This window comes from Pagrus major, chromosome 21 (assembly GCF_040436345.1).
Source record: "Pagrus major chromosome 21, Pma_NU_1.0".
Taxonomy (NCBI): domain Eukaryota; kingdom Metazoa; phylum Chordata; class Actinopteri; order Spariformes; family Sparidae; genus Pagrus; species Pagrus major.
In genome coordinates this window covers 13,741,374-13,759,164 of record NC_133235.1, presented here as the reverse complement: position 1 = coordinate 13,759,164, position 17,791 = coordinate 13,741,374, and the positions used below count along the sequence as shown (strand labels likewise).

The window sequence follows — 17,791 nt, the reverse complement described above, 5'->3', positions numbered from 1 at the left end:
CCTGTGCAACTTGCAAATATCCCCCGAATGATTTTGTTTTTTTCATCATCATCATTTATTAATAAACCTTGTTGATTTGTTATCAATTGATGGTTTTTATAATTTCTAGTTTTAGGAGGGGCTGCAGCTTCCCTTTATGGAAAATGATTTTCTCTGAAAGCACTACCTCACTTTGTGACTTTTTCCTTTACAATAAAACAGAACATTGTTATTTCGGTAAATTGTCTATTTATTACCAAAAGATTGATAAGTAATACGGTTATGATGATAAAAATACAAATGTATTGTGTTTCTTGATGATTTAAGTGGTGCTCCTAAAATGTTCAGTAATGAGCACCAGTGCTACTTGTGGAAAAAATTAGTCTGGAGCCCTGATACACATTACGTGCATGCATATACACACATTTCATAAATTGAGTATAATTCACAGTCACTGTTTCCACCACAGACATCCAACATTATCCTCCTTTACCTCATGTTTTCTAGCAGCCTGTTCTAAATAAAAGGTATCCAACCATGAAAGTAACCAATGCCCTTAATATGATGATATACAGTATAAGGGCTCCTCCAGTGAACAGCGAGCAGTGTTTTTGCTGCTGTCGGACCTCTTTTTGTTGTAACATGGTACATTAAGCAGAAAGTCATCATTTAGAAGCTGATTTCTTTAATTAATCAGTAATATAATATTAATTTTATTTAACATATCATTTTAAACTGAATATCTTGGGATTTGTGTCAGCGGTCAGACAAAACAGGCAATTTGTAGATCAAAAAGAGTTTGTTTTTTTTGCACTTCTAGACTGAAAAATGATCAAAGAATGAAAATACAGGTATAAAGGTAATTCTGAAAATGTGATGTTGCCTGCAGCTGTCCCATTAACTATAACCTTGTCAGTCTTTGTCTGCAGCTTCACTCTACGCTGAAATCACTGGGCTTTACCTCCTGTGTGTTAATTAAGTCACAGCTCAAACAATAGCTGTACACAAGATATCATCCGTGATAGATTACTGTTTAAAGCCCTTTAATCCAGATATGTAGAGCTGGTATGGATGGCCTTTTGGCAGAGAAGATTAGTGTGTGTTCGCCTGATGTGGCAGATTAATGCATGTACTGTAGTATGAAATTAAATTACAGCTTCAGTAGGTGCTCTACTCTGCAGCCGCTGTGGTGAAGGAAGGGAAACGCCCTGCCAGAGTGGTTGTATGAGTAAGGACGAGTGTGTGTGAGTGGGAGGGAGTTTATGAGTGAGTATGACAGTACAGTGTTACGTGATTGACTGCCCGCCTGCCTCATCCTTCACACACACACACATAAACACACGTACACACACACAGTGACATGCTGCAGGCTTTCAGGTACTCATTGTTTTCAAGTGAGCACTTCTGTTTCTCATTCCATGCATTTAAAAGGACTGGCAGCAGGGAGTTTCCACCAGCAGCCTGGTGCTGTTAGTGATGTGCTTCTTGTTTCCTTGATGTGAATCAGAAGTGAGCGGATGACAAACGAGAAAGGAATCGGTCCATTAGGCCAGAAAACATTTACAGACCCTCTCTCTCTGCGACTCTGTCCCTGTCATCCTTTGTCTTGTCAAGTTGGTTTGTTTAACTAGGAGCTGATGAAGAGTGGCACAAATATCTAGATTCTGGGAGTTTTTAAAATTTTCATGCTGGGACTTTTACTGGGAGTTTTGTTACTAAATCAATGTGATTTTTGTGTTAGATTTTTCTACAAATCATGATTGCAGTGTGTTTTCATGACCTCAGAATAGAGCAGGTCCTCTTCCACGTATTCCGCCGTGTTGCACCGACACGTTTCTACAGTAGCAACAATGGACAAACCAAACACTAGCGGCCACCACAGAGGAAGGCGGAGCACGTTGGCATCGCTAGATGTTGCTAAATCCTACACTCTGGACCTTTTATATGATACACAGACATCCATACAAGAATGCTGATTAAATGAAATGGTCTAAAACTGGCAACGTTTTCATTCACATCAGGAACTCATCCACCTTATTCCTATCCTCCATGATACCTTGCACGACTTCCAGTTTGTCCTGTCACTTATCTGGAACTAGCATTTTACATGGTAACAGAATAATAATCCTCTTTCTTAGAGCTATTAGTACAGCTAATCATTAATTCATGAAGATCTAGGTTACGACATTATCGAGTGAATACTACTGACTATTATTGCTTAGCCTACTTCGCCTACCCCTTTAAAGTCCTGAAATTGCATCATCATGAGTATTATGACACTTTGTCACTTTTCGGACAGTCTGAGCTCTGGAAGTATCACCCATAATCGTTTCCTGTGACCTTCCCTTGAAACTCATGGATAAAATAATACCCAAACAAGATTCATAATGCTGTGGACACATTTTGGTTCTTGATTCATGATTCAGTTTGTTTTGAAGTAGATTGGTTTGCATTTTTGTGAGTGGTTTGTGGTGGGACAAGACTCGATGAAATGTGCGATTCATCACTGCATGCAGGAAACTAACATCAAGTTACATTATGAGATGTTGGCTCATTGCTATCAGAACTGATAACTGACCTCAACAAGCAATGTGGGTATTTGCCATGAAATGGCAGGTTCACATTCAATTCTGTCGTTTTTGTCAATGTCATAACAAAATTCTGTGTTTTCACTATCAGTTGCGGGTTAGTCAGACTGGTTGTCATCTTGGGTTGTAATGCCATGACAATTACTAGCCTCATTTTACCTGATGTAGAAAGGATCTCGATGAGTTCCACACAGTTAGATGCAAAAAGGAGAGCACTGATATCGGATCAGCACTGGCTTTCAACAGATACCCTGAGTAGAGGTATCAGAATCACTAGTGGGAAAGAAAAAGTTGGATTGGTGCATCCCTAATTTTGTATTTAAAGATAGCAAGTTGTACATTACAAGTGTTTTCCAAAAAGTTGGCTATTTTTCAGCTGTCTGCAGTTAAATGTTACTGAAATAAACAGCTTTTTCTATTCATCAGACATCCAGTTTGTCTGCTGTGTTTATAATAGAGTCCCTTCATTTTTCAGTAAAATGTTGATTCTGTATTGAGTAAGAAATTCTACCCAGTCATTACCCACAGAATTAAATCATACTGTCTGGCCTTCACCTGCACTTTGAGTCATCTCAGTGCAGGAATATTAGCTAAATTAAAAAATGGAAAATGTTCCTGTGATGCCCATTCAACACTAATGTTTGGAGTGATCTGCTTATAAACCAGAGTAGATCTAAGAGTGGAGAGTGAGCTTTAGAGGGGAAGACAGGAGGAGGGAAGGTACTAAGGTAAACAGGAAGTGACCACTCACCACTTCAACCCCCCACTTCCCTATATGTCACGTCCTGTACGTGGACTGCGCTATGCTTACTGTAAGAGCACTCAGGTTACATTTGTCAGCAAGAGAGGGAGAAAACCCACCTCCTGTCGCTGTACCAGTGTGTGTGGCTGAAGAGAGAGAGATCTGACATGTTTTATTACACACAACAGGGTTCGACTATTAGCCTCTGATTTGTTGATATGTAGGTCAAAGCTGTGTTTATACTGTATGTCTGTGTATATATATATATATGTGTGTGTGGGAGTAAAATCCTAACAGTGCTGTGTTAGCGTGTGACCCAGTTGTTGTCAGAGTGAGTTAAATCCTGCTGATCCTACACTTGTCACACACACAAACCGTGGATGGTGTGTGTGTGTTTATCAGGCAGGTAGCAGTAAGTCAGTGTGGCAGGTGAACGTCAAGGATGCATCCAGTCGGGAGATCACGTTTTACCGACTTCCAGGCTCGTTTGGAGAAACTGCAAATTGCAACTCTGCTTTCTTTGAGGAAGTTCGCTCACAAAAGGCACATTTTCTTTTGTCTTGCCAAAGAGGTCAGAGGTCAGACTGCGGGTCGCATGCCAAGAAACTGGGAAAGGCAGCGACAATAACATTGGACTTTTCAGTTGAAAACCTTAGGTTGCTGTAGCTCTAATGGTACTTTTTGGACATTTTAATGATCAGAAATATTCTCATAATTCAAGAGTTTGACTTGAAGATGAGATGTAACCATTCTGTGTGTTTGTTAACCAGTTTATTTAGTGGTTGTCTAGTTTTAGTAGGTAGTAGGGGTGTCCAGAGGCTTTACGTGCACCCTCTGCATGCCACACTACGCTCAAAAAAACACTACAGAAACACTTCAAAGACGACACAGCTAGCTTTCCAGTAGCCTGCAGCTACACCTCCAGACACTTATTCTCTGTGCACAAAGACAAGAAACTGGCACAAAGGTGACCCCAACAGCGTCAGAGATGTTTCAGAGATCCCCTATTGATTTCTTTGAGAAGAGGGTTTACTGCTGGGGAATAGTAGCAGACCTGAACTGAACTCGAATGTCTTGATCTTGAAGAAGGCCTGAGGGCTGAAACGTCATCTAATTAAAGAAAACTGCATACGGAGCCAGAGTGTGCAACATTTCACTACTTTCTAGTCTGCTATCAGCGATCAGCACCTCATTAAACACACTTTCTATGACTGACCTGAACTGAAAACATTGCCAGAGATTGTTTTTTGATTTGCTTTGGAAGAGGGTTTACTCAGGACAGATTTTAGAAACCAAATTTGTAACAAATACAACTTATATCTTTTGTTGTTTATTGTGGAATCACTGATGCGTGGTAACTTTATTTTCGGTGAATATCATTTGAACTTACCTAACTCTAACCTGCAAAATCCCCCCAGGATAAAGTCTAGATGTTGTGAAAATATTCCCCTTTCCTTTTAAAGAAGAATTGAAAATGTAAATGACAGTTGTCAGGTCATAAAAACCACCTGTAAAAATCTGGATGTGATAGTCTAACAATGGCACAGCTGTCAGTGACAAATTATATAAAAATCTGATCGAATCGTTACTTTAAAATGGCATAGTGGATTTGGAGAATCATGAAACCCCTAGTAGATAGAAGTTTATGTAGATAGCAAGTTTCCATCTTGTGGTTAAATTTTCTTCCCTTCTTTTTACATACAAATCAGATTGTGCCTTTACATATAGGTTTAAAAAGGTTGTTGGGACTCAACTATTTTCTCTGTGCCGCTCTTATATTAGCACAGGACAGGAAGTAGTGCAGTATGCATCGAATCTGCTTTCTAACGTATTGTACCAATTTTCTCTCGGGAATAAAGTATTTCTGATTCTGATTATTCTGCCCATTGAGCCTATGGTATTAAACAAAAAACAGATTTTGTTCAGATATTTAAAATCTGAAAACTTAGATTTTTGTTTTGCGAAATCTGCAGATTCTCAGCATTGAACAAACTTTTCTGTTGCCACATCTGTGCGGTGGATTTCATGAGCACGGCTGTACGTATATGAGAAGTACGAGTGCTCTGGTAATGTGTTTCAGTAAAGGATGTAAACTGGTTTCAGTTTGACTCGCGCTTATGTTAAAAAGAAACTGAAAGCTTCAGGTGAACAGAAACAAGAGAAAAGAGTCCTCCAGTTTTTCAGTATTTTCCATAACTCACATTTATACTTGGAAATTGACTCCGTCCAGTATTCTATTTTTGTAATGTACTCCTACATAGTTGACATTAAAGAGGCAGATTTTTTCCACCTGCCCTACTGTTGTGTAGTTATCAGAGTGAAGCAGTGCTGTCTTATTAAGAATAAATAAGAAAATAATGTTGCACTTCCTTCATCATGTAGCACCGAAGGCCTTTTCTCATGGTTAAGTGGCTGATTATGATTCATTGAACTTTGTTCTTCCTTATTTAAAAATCTACTTCATCTGAGGCTGAATATATTTCAATCAAAGCCGCATCATCAGTGGTTTTAATGAAGTTCCCCATTCTGGCTGCTCTGTGAAGCTTTTTATTAAAAGGACAAAAGACAAATTTATTTAACCAGCTTTCTTTAAACTGAGCAATCACTTACTGCTGTTTATACGACAGTTTCTTTCTTTGGTTTTGAGTCACGTCTTTCCACAGACCTGACACCAGAATTTAACGTAAAATGAGCCCTAATTAGAGTTCACTCTTCAAGTTGAAACCGAGCTTTGAGCAGGCTTAATGAAACAGGAGGGTTTTTATATAAAGACCTGGCCTCAAGCAGCTTTCATCCATACCTCCTCGCCCATTAGTGTTTATATGACTCACTGATGAACTCCAGTTGGTTAGACAGATGATGATGTAGCGCAGAGGTGCAGGCAAATCAGTGGTTTTTCCAGGCAGCTATAACAGAACTGAGATCAGAGCTGAGAGTGTTATGTAATACCCCTGTGTGCTGCCACCCCCTGTAGGGCATGACTCATTACACACACGCACACACAAATACAGCATGTCATGTACGTTATTAATATGATGCACATTATCACTCTCAAAATGTACTGATCGCAAACAAAATACATCAGTAGCTGTCAAACATGTTTGTGATGCAGACGTGTTTGACTGAAGAGTGAATCTAAATAGATAGACTACCTGCTGTGGATCATTATTCAGCAAATCACCCAAATCCTTCTCAGCTCTGACTCCTCCTGTGTAATGAACACAACAGTATAAAAGCACAGAATGCATTATAGAAAAACAGTACCAAATACGCTGTGTACTGTGGCAGTTAAATATGGAAGCAGAATATGGCTAATAAACATTGAATTATATTAGATAATCTGATAATCGTCTGAATTAGAATGAATCAATTAGTTGTCAGTTGTTGTTGTTAAATTAATTGGCAACTATTTTGATGATCATTTAATTGTTTTGATTATTTTTTTAAGAAAAAAAAAGCCACAATCCTCTGATTGCAGCTTCTTAAAGGTGAATACTCCATGACAGTAAACTGAATATCTTTGGGTCGTGGACAAAACAAGACATCTCGAGCTTTGGGAAACACTGACGACTTTTTGCACAATTTTTGGACATTTTATAAATGGAATGGAAGCAATATTCACTTCCATAGCTTCACACTTCAATCACACGTTTATTAATCCCTCACTCTTTTAACACACCAGACTTAAGTGGTGATGTCACTGGTTTCTCAGGTGAAGTTTCGTCCTCTGAGTCACAGCCTAGTCAGCGGTGCTTGCAGTAAATGGAGCTTTGGGGAAATTACATCAGCCTCTGTGTTGTACCACCTGTCACCTGCAAGTCACCCAATAACGTCTGGGAAGTTTGACAATGATGTAAGAGTCACTTTAAGCCTTTTAAGAGCAGTTTGTTTGCCCAAAAATAGATTCTTGTCCAAAGGTGATATTGACTTTTTGGAAACATTAAAATGCACACTGAGAAAATGATTCCTGGCACCAAAATCACATTATGAATACTATTAGCGTTGTGAATCACTTAAAAAGGGGAACTTGTAATGTCTGAACTTATCCGTCTACATCTTTCTGCCTCTTGTATGTTTAATGTAGACATGAAATTTTTATTTTGTTTGAGTGGTTAAGAGTTTTCAAATTTTACATGCATTTTAAACTAAGTCCCTCAGTTTGATGGCAGAAAGTGGTGCAGTCAAGAGATAACACTCGAGTGCCAGCTCATTCAGGGAGTATGAGTCTCCAAATATCGGATACGATACCGGACACCCAGTGTTTCCTCTTAAATTACTGTCCAGGAGTTTTATCCTCAAGTAATGTGACTAATTTGTTTAGAGGCTAATGGACTACATGATCAGCTGAAATTTGTGTGTAACTTTGATTACAATTCTTTGTAGCATCAGTTTTACTGATACTGTATCATATCATCGCTGTATGTAACAGTTTTAGCTGATAATGAAGTTTGGTGTCAATTATTTCAAAGTAGAGATCTAGTTATCTAGTCTAGTCTTAATACTCATCAAAACTTGTTGTCGACTGTTCTGATTTCTCCTCAACCAGGAGTCTATTAGGATTGACAACTTAATTAAAATGAAACCTTAGACCTCCGTTATGACATGTATGAATTTCAGGCAGCTTTTGGTTTCCTTCCCAGAGTGAAACAAATCTTTAAATATTAATCAGTCACACTTGGTGCTCATGTCAGTGTGCTAAAAGGTCTGGCATACCTTGTAAGAGAGGATCCTGGATCTCAAAGGGACTAAACTAGATTTCATGATGATTCTCTCACACAGAGAGACTTGACAGGTAGTGAGTCTCTCTGTTAACTCTTTTGGTAACCTGCCAAGGCTAGTGACAGTAAATAATAGATGAAATGCACAGAACACTTCCTGTTTTTCACCTGTTTGTTTTGTATGATCAGAGAACACTTGAATGCTTGAAATTATTGTTTTTGTTTGGCTTTAGTTTTTTCTTTTATGTGACATCACTTCTGTTTCAACCAGACTAGTTTGTCCACAGCAGTACAACGGGCCAATTAGGAACTTATTTGATAGAGAGCATGTTGCTTTTTTGTTTTTATTGCCAGTAAAAATGTACTTTAATCAGGAATCGTCCATGCCTTTCAGATAAGTGGCATTGTGATAAAAGCAGGATTGCCACAGGAACAAAAGAAATCACCATGGCTGAAAGGTTGTTCCATTTCATAGGGGGTGATTTCAATCACTACCTCTTGTAACTCTGTTCTGAGGGGCAAGTCAGCACTGAAAACGAGGGGCAGTGGTAAAAACTGGAAATTAGATTAAGCCAAAATCTCAGTGAAGTTATTATAGTCCTGGTGCAGAGTGGTGAGGTCCTTCAGATTTCCTGTAGTTCCTACTGTTGTGTGCTGAGGGCCCGACCATGCAGAGAGAGAGACAGAGAGGTCTGATGGGGTCTGATTGAGCACCTGGGCCGAGCAGGAAGCAGCTGGAGAGTCCTGATTACTCTGTGGACACACACACACGCACACACACAATTCCTCAAACACGTCAGGCTTCAGTGACTTACCAGTGTGAATTGTAACGATTCATTGTACAGTTATTAATCACACACATGCACACTGAGGTTTTCTTTCTCTCTGTCTCTGTAACAATCACACACACATATATATGAGCATACACGTGGCAGATGCTTTGTCTCTCTGGGAGGAGAAGGGGGGAGTCCCTGGCCTCTGGATTACATTGCTGGCTGTAACTGGAGGGGCTTTCCTGTCTGTGTGTGTGTGTGTGTGTGTGGAGCCGGTGCATTTATAGCTCTGCAGTGTGTGCTGGTCCGGTCGGCTGTATTAAAGTAAGGTGGGCATGGAAACCCGGTGTGGCGTGCCAGGGAATAAGTGACCACACCCCTCCTCCTCCTCCTGCCTGTGTGGATGACGCAGCCTCAGTCTTACCTCATGATGTTGACTTTTAACAGACACCTCAGGAATATGACTCAGTGCTTCATCGTTAACAACTTCCAGTCGTTCAGCGAGGCCTGTTTTTATACTGATGTAGCCATTTTTTAACCTGGAACACACTCAAAGGCTGTGACATGTGCTGTAGCATTTTAAAAGTGATAAATTATTGTGCATACAGTATAATTAACACAAACAAACTAACATAGCAGAGAAGTTTGTTAGCCTCTTAAACAGTCAAATCTGCTGGAAAAGATCACCTCTTACAGCAGGAAGTAATATAATTTATGGGAATAGCTGTGTTCTTTATGGAATCTTAGCATAACATTAGTAATTAATCTGATGACCAGGGTTTATAGTATTACACAATTGACCCTGAATGTAGCTCGGTCAACTTTCCCATTAACTGTTAAACATTGATGTGCTATGTGCTCGGCTTCTCTCATTTTCCTACTGACTGGAATGCGCGTCTTTTTTGCCATGTTCATAAAACTTAACATCATGAATATATCCGTCCATCGTGTGTTGTAATCCTTGCTGTCGACTTCTTGATCTATTAAACACTGCTGCAGCTGGCTCAATGGGGCCGGTGTCGCTGTGTTTCTTATTGTCCAGCTTGTCAGACCTAGCAACAGTAACTAAGGGGGGCGGGATCTATGGTCAGTCAATTATTCCTATTCTAATCAGTTACAACGAGCCTCAAAGGAATTAAACAAGGATGGACAAACTTTTTGTTATAAATTCACAAAATATTGTTTACTTTCATATATGACAAAGAAAAGTGTCAAATCATGCCATCCGAGAAGCTTGAAGGAGCAAATTTCCTCTTTAAAAGATAATTACTACAGAGATTAATTAAAATAACATTTATTTGGAATCTTTGTCATAGTTATATGCAGTAACATAAATAATATATAATACCGCCCACAACACAAGACAGTTATCTAATATGAGGGACAAGAAAATGTGCGACTGTCCCTTTAAGTGGGCTGACTCTGTCTGCAGCTGCTCACCGTGTTAAAGTCTGGTCACATCTAGTAGCAGACAGACAGCTTTGGTGATGTACACGCTTGTGTTTGGTGTGACACACACACACACACACAGTGGGGTAATTGTCTGTTAGGGGCTTGGCAGAGGTCCCACGCTGCACAGCTGCACTGGGTCAATACACACACATACAAACACACACACACACACACACACACACACACACACACACACACACACACACTTAGTGAACTAGCTGTGGTCTTGTCATGCTGTCTGATGTGTTGCTCACATGTTTTTCTTCAGTTAGGACTTGTCAATGGAGTTGACTCATTTTCATTCATGTACAGTATAATGAGTGTTTACTCAGCTGTAAGAGGTGATCATCAAGTCCTTAATTAGTGATTGATGGTTGTGGGTGATTCACTGTCACAGTTAGCTTGTACTGTTCAACTTAAAATTATGCAAAGCCAAGTGATTGTTGTTTTGAGCCGAACATGTGAGGTCTCATGTGTCGATCATTTGATCCACTTCTTTGGTCCAAACTGAAGTATCTCAAGAACTTTTTGAAAGGATTGCTATGAAATTTGGTGCAACATATTCATGTTCCCCTCAAGGTAAATTTTACTTCATTTATCGTTAGGTCAAAAATTTAATTTGTCCAATACTTGGTTAGTGAACGAATACTGAAGAACTGTTGCCATTCAGCCTCAGCTGCAGCTTGTGTTTGGTTCTAATCCACAAATGTATGCTTACAAGCTAAGCTAAGATGGTGAACATAATAAACATACCTGCTACACAATAGCATGTTAGCATCGACTGTAAGCTTGTTAGCATACTGATGTTACCATTAAGCTCAATACAGCCTCACAGTTCTGCTAGCATGTAATTAAAGCCAAGATAATCCTGTTCTACTGTATCTACAGACCGATAGTATATTTCCAGCTCTTCCACCCATTCCCCCTCTTCCTACTGCACAGCAGCTGACCTTTGACCTACATACCAAGCCATGTGGTCCAGCCATGGTTGTGTTGTGGTCTGTCAGACACACATGATTTCCCCTCCAGCGTCACGTGTCCTGATGTGGGTCTGGCTCACTGATGCTGACACTGAGGGAATCAGACGCTTTGCTGCTCGCGCACGAGCCTGCTACCACTGTTTCCTGACTGTTTTCCCAAGAGGAAATGTTTGTAGGCATTTTTTATTATCTCCTTTTTTACTATACTTTACAGCTGTATACAGTGCAGGGTAAAGGCAGAGGTGGCATTACGTGGGATGTTTATTTGCAGTAGTGATTTTTTAGAAGTAGCTCTCCTCTCTTTTTATTGTCCACCATGTTTATCGAGGTGACTGTTGTTTATCTCTGGTGCTGCTTCCCTGTTAAGGTCTTATTGCAAATATTTTTTTTCTTTTTAATTTCAGTATGATTACATGAAGGTCAGATCAAATTATAGTCAGATGAGGCAGACAGGATATTATGAATTCCATCCTCTGACTTGTTGCTCTCACTCTCTTAACGTTTCCCTTGTTTTAATTGAGGGGAAATTTCAGCCTGCGAGCAAAGAGCTGTTTGCAGTGCACGTTGCAGTGAATATACAGTTTTATTATTTGGTGGTGCATGTTTCTTGTTACTGGATGACTGGCTAAATGTAAAGTGTGAAAGAGCCTTTTCATGTTTGTATCCAGATGTGTTTAAAAATGATGTTAGTTTTGTCTGAAAATGTGTTTGAACAAGGTGAGAAAGGAAAAAAGGCACTACTACATCTACTGCTGAGAAACTAAAGACACGCCTAGTGATAGTTTTTATTCTTCATAGCATTTGGAATTACGGATGTTCATGATGTATCGAAGTTAAGACTTTCACTAATTAAAAACTACATCAACTGACAATAGGAGATGGGCACATATACAGTACATACATACATACATATCGAAATAAATATAAAATACTTGTATAAAAAATAGTAAATAAAAACTACAGTAGACTCCTACAGTAACGTAACCTTCTCTGATTTTGCATTGAACATAGATCATGTCAGTGGTGGTTAAGAGTTGTCTAAAGCAAAAAAATATTTGATTTGTAATTAATAATTGATAATAACACTATCAATTAAAGATATTGCTTAAAATTTGCAAAAAATTAAGGGAATCCATGGTGATTAAGAAGGTCTGCAAAACTAGCCTGCTCTCCAAGTATTTTTATTACTCCTTTGACTGTTTTATTGCCTTTTTTGTAAGCTACTTCACTTTAGTGAAGTGCAGCATCCATAAAGTTTGTTGTTTTATCAATGACATGAAATGCAGAGCCAAGTCTCCCAGCCGACAGCTGGGAAACAAACATGATTCACTTAAGAAACACAAGAAGGCAAAGCAAAAAGTAATACTTCATGACACGCTTAAGACTTGAAGTGGCACAAACCCAGACAAATCAGCAATCAGACAAAATTATTTAAATAAACATTAGTTCATAGTGAAAATGAAGGGGCCTGTGATGAAACAGATTGTTAATCAGAGAGTTGGATGACAGGAAAGGAGGAATGCTATTGTCTAGACCTCCCTCTTCCTTTCTTAGCTGGCCTCTCCTCGGTGCAGAGCTCCAGATGGAGGATTAACAGTTCACTTGACGCATTGTTGTGATGATGTGGACAGGTCTCTCTTTCTCTCTGGCTTTCTCTCTGTCGAACACACACACACACACACACACACACACACACACACACACAAGTTGTTTGAGGACTTTCGTCTCTCCTCGTCTGCTCAGGGCTGCCCCCTGTCTGCTGTTATGGCAACTGCACTCTGGCCAAGAGAGCAGAGAAAGCATGATGTTGGCAGCAATTATGAATTCCTGGATTGTTTGTTGCCAGGGTGGCTGCTGTCATCCTGTTTGCGTATCATTAATCGTTAGGATGCCTGCAGAGCATGTGTTGGACTTGAGATGAAAATGATCCTGAGAAACTGAACAAGAACAGGGCAGGCTTGCTTCTCCAAATTGTACTAAGAGGTAACATCTGACTTCAGTACCCAGAAATCCTGAAATCTAATGACATTAAACCACACAAAGCATGCTCATGTCTGCTAACCTGATCAGCCTGTAATCGAATCCAAAGGAAAAAGAGTGGAATTAGATCTAATGTTGCTGCATCCAGTAATAGTTTAATGTTGTTTAGCACAGTTTGTGTTTAATTTGGAGTTTTGTTTTGTGACTCTACATTTTTGAAAGCAACAATTTTTAAAACAACCAAGAAAATTAACCATCACTGCATTAGCTTTAGTGGTTTTTTTTTTTTTAATGAGAATATCGGACTTAGGAGACTCATTATAATGTTGTAGATGCCGAGCACATCAGTTTCATAGCATATTTATCATCTTTCTCCTTACCACCCTTTGGGATTTTGTACAAGTCCGTCAAGTATGGAAGAACAGAGAAAACTATCACAATCAAACCCTCCAAATGCAGTTCTTAAACGTTTAACCTCTCTGACCTGAGTTTTTACCCACCAGTAATCAGCCTTGTGCTATTAAGCTACCATCAGATACTGTACAACACTTTGATCGAAATCTTCAAATTCAGTGAAGGAATAAATACAGAATGTAATGGTATGATTCCTGAGCTTTTTCTCTGTACCTTTTCCTGTATTTTTTATTTTCTGGAGCTCAGCTGGTTCTGTCTTCCTCCAGCGAGCACTGTTGAGAATAACTCACCAGAACAGACTCGGGCAATTTATTTGAAAGTATAGACCTTTCTATTATTGGAATTGCCACCAGCCTGTCTTGTTAATAATGTGTTTTTGTCTGAATGAAGAGAGACACAGTTTGTTGATTTTTAGGATTTGGCCGCCTGCAGTAGAGTTGTGTTTGGACTGACTGTCTGCAGCGTAGTTATTAACTACTCCACTGATCTGCATCTGGCCAAACCACAGAGGTTCACTCAAGTTACTGTTTAGGTTTTCGGACACATTGTACTCGGGTAGGCAAAAATTGATGCTCAGCTTACCATCAAATTCAGGTCATGCAAACTGGAAGAAGTCTGCCTCAGGGTCAGATTAAGTAGCAGTAAATAGTGACTCTGACCATTTATTTCCATCAATATTTCGTCTCCTGATAACATTTCTGTCTTTATTTACCTTGGATGGTCTTCTATGATTGAAATGACGGTCCAGGCCAAAATGGTAGCCATTACACACCCTAGATTACATCCATATGAATAGGGGCTGTAATATCTGCGGCAAGATGTTTTCAGTGAGGTCAGTCCCTGAATGATAACATGTGGAACTGATCATTTGCAAGACAAATTGTGGTGCAGAGGGAAGCTGCAGTTGCAGTTTAGTGTTTTTTTAATGTTTTTATACTAGTTGGCTGTAGAGCTGAAAGAATTTGTTCCACAGAAAATGAATCAGCAGCTATTTTAATCTCAAATTTATAGTTTAAGAGGAAAAAAGACATATTTCCCCCCTAGCTATTCCAAGTAAGTAAATATTATTTTTGGAGCAGTTTACGCAGAGACAACTGGATCGCTTTCCGTTTTCCTCAAATTTGCAGCTACCAACAACACAAGACAAAACATGAGTTTATTCATTCATTCTTTGGTCTGTAATGGAGACATGAAAGCAGGTTGCCAGCCTGATTAGATCAGCATTCAGCCTTTAATTTCATTTTTGTGCACAGTAGTAGACAAAATAGCGTGGTGAAACCAAGGGTTATAGGGAACCAATCCAAACACAGAAGGTTTCATTATTCTGTAGTCATTGTAAACACATCCTCAATTGGTCTATTGCCAGTGGCTCCTAAAACGAAATATATTACTGTTCCCAAAACAACATAATTGTTGCAGTGCATCAGACCCTCGTTGTACACTCAAAGTTTGGTTAGGTTTTGAAAAGCGTCATGTATATGATGCACTTCACTGAGTTACTAAATTGAAATAACTTACAATTGAGTCTGCGTTTCAGATTAGACATGAACAGTAGTCTGCTGGGTGAAAGTCCTTTGCTTGTGAAACCCGACTATCCATCTCCCTTCCTATCCTTTCTACTACTTTCACTGACTTCCTCCTTTGTTGGTGTAATAATTAATACTACCACTAGAGGTCGTTGCAGAGCAGGAAATGTAAATATGGGTTGTTATAAGCTCCTTTCATCTTTGGGAGACTGTTTACTTTATCCCTTTTTTCTGAAATTTGTTAGAAGATCAATGAAGAAAGTAATTGGTAGATTAATTGATCATGAAAATAATCATTAAATGCAGGTGACTGTGATCGACTTGAGTTCTGTCACAGACTCATGGTGGGGACACTCCTGCTTTCACTGGCAGTATCACGATGTAGAGGATAACAAATACATATTTCTTTACTTAGCTGGGAGGCTGGCTCTGTCTGCTCCAGCCTCTCACATCGATCCAGTCGTGCATCGATCTCACCCCCTCACACACACACACACACACACACACACACACACACACACGTTTGCATTCCCAGCTCCACTTGTCTGTCTGGAGCAGTGACAGAATCGTCTCCGGATAGCACCGGCTCCAGCATCCTGGAGGGATGACGTACAGTTGGAGTCTGTGCGGTTGTGTAAAAAGTGTGTGTACTCGGGATGTGTTGTAGGTGTTGTGGTAACTAGTCTGCATGTATGTGCATGCATGCAGGGGGTGTGTGAGTGGTTAATGGCATTACTTGAAACAGCTCCCCATTTCATGCAGAGTTGCAGAACTACACACACACACACACAGAGAACTTGTACTGTGGTTTGAGACCTGTTTGTGTGTGTGTTTGTATGTGTGTGTGTGCACCTGTCACCTGTGAACAAACAACCCAAGCTTTCCTCCTCATTAGGCGTCTTCAGCACCTCCGCCAAGACGTACAGCTTCCCCGCTGAGGCGACACACACCACACTTGCGCACACTTCTGTTCCCTCACACTCAGTCACAAGTGCACACATGCTGACAGCGAAAAAGCAATTAAATACCTAAAACATAGCGCTCATCATCACCTCCATCCCTGTATACCCACATGTACCCCTCATGTACAGCTTTAGTGCTTAACACACACACATAAACACATATATATATAACACTAAATTCATTTAGACCAGTCCAGTCGGTCCATTTTTCACCCTGAGCTCCCATTAAGAAGCTGTACCCCACAGACAAACTCACTGAGTGCAGCACAGTGTAAAATAGATTTGCTTTCTGAGGCTGATAAACTAGTGATTATTTTTCCCCATGGCTGCAGTTTGCCCTTTTTTATGTCTTCTCGTACAACATAAAGAGAAAGAAGTTGTGTACCTCGAGTCAGAGATTGATGGATGTGATGAGGAGTATGTTTTGTGGTTTGGAGCAAATGATGGCAGAGGATCTGGATTACTGGTTTACTTTGTTCAGGCTCGTTGAATTGGTTGTGGTTTGGCTAGTTGATCCTGTTTTAAGAGATCTAAGAGTTACCAAGGATGAAATTTAAGTTCTCCTTCTCAACAATTGTTGGCCATTACATGTATTTAACTCTCTTTTGTGGAAAGAGCTATGGACTAGAACCAGGAACTGTGGCTTGTGTCCATTTGTTGGTTGGTTTGTCAGCAGGATTTCACAACAAAGACATTTGACATTTCTCAACAGATTTCTGCAAAACTTGGATTGAGGGTGGGTCTCAGCCCAGAATATACCCCATTGATTTTTGGTGAGGATCTGGAGAAACGGACAGATCCAAGAGTTTTTTCTCACTTTCTTTGACATTTCAAAATAGGATGTTTTTTGATATTTGTTAATTTCTTAGGGAAAAATGCATGGATCTTGATGAAATTTAGGTGGTTGATATCTGACTGAGTACAATTTAATGCAAATCCGCCCCAAAATCCTGACATACCTGACAAATGTATGTCTATTTTAGGACTGCAATTTTCTTTTCTTGTTACATTAATCTACTTTTAATATGACAAGGCGTGAGATCCAAAGTCTGTATCTCATTTAAACTGATGCAGCAGATAACGTGTACAGGTTGGCCTGCTTGGCCGATGTGGGCTAATTGAGGCTGCGCTGAGCTGCTTTTCATGGATGCACCTTTCTCTTACGGGTTAGCAGGGTCACGTTTACACTTGAACACAGGTGTGGGGGTCTCGACTTGAGGAAATCACCATAAAGTAATTATGGCTGCCATAACTGACACGTCTGACACTAAATCTGCAGTAAAGGATTGAACGTTTGCATGGCCTATGTTGTGTTTTTGCAAAAAATAGAGTTCTCATCTTATCATCCATTTTCTTTAGCATATCTTTAACTGCATTTTAGAGTGGCTTCATTTTTAATAGTAAGAACACACTTTGCCATCGAGAGCTGCAAGAATTAATCCAATAATCAATTGATTAATCGATTTGATTCATTTTTAAAAGAAAACAAGTGAAATTTCTTTGATTCTAGCTTCTTAAACAAGAACATTTTCTGGCTTCTAGTAGTCACATCATCTTGAGTTTTGGGAAACACTGATTGACATGTTTCACAATTTTCTGACATTTTGTAGACCAACAACTGATTAAAATAAAAAAATCGACAGATTATTCAATGATGAAAATAATCATGCAATTAAT

General features: G+C 39.5%; 1 protein-coding gene across 1 annotated transcript in view; it reads left to right on the top strand.

Moving 5' to 3' along the window:
- zeb1a (zinc finger E-box binding homeobox 1a) overlaps window positions 1–17,791 on the top strand; it is a 64,485-nt gene that overhangs the window by 29,801 nt on the left and 16,893 nt on the right. The gene's annotated exons all lie outside the window — the stretch shown is intronic.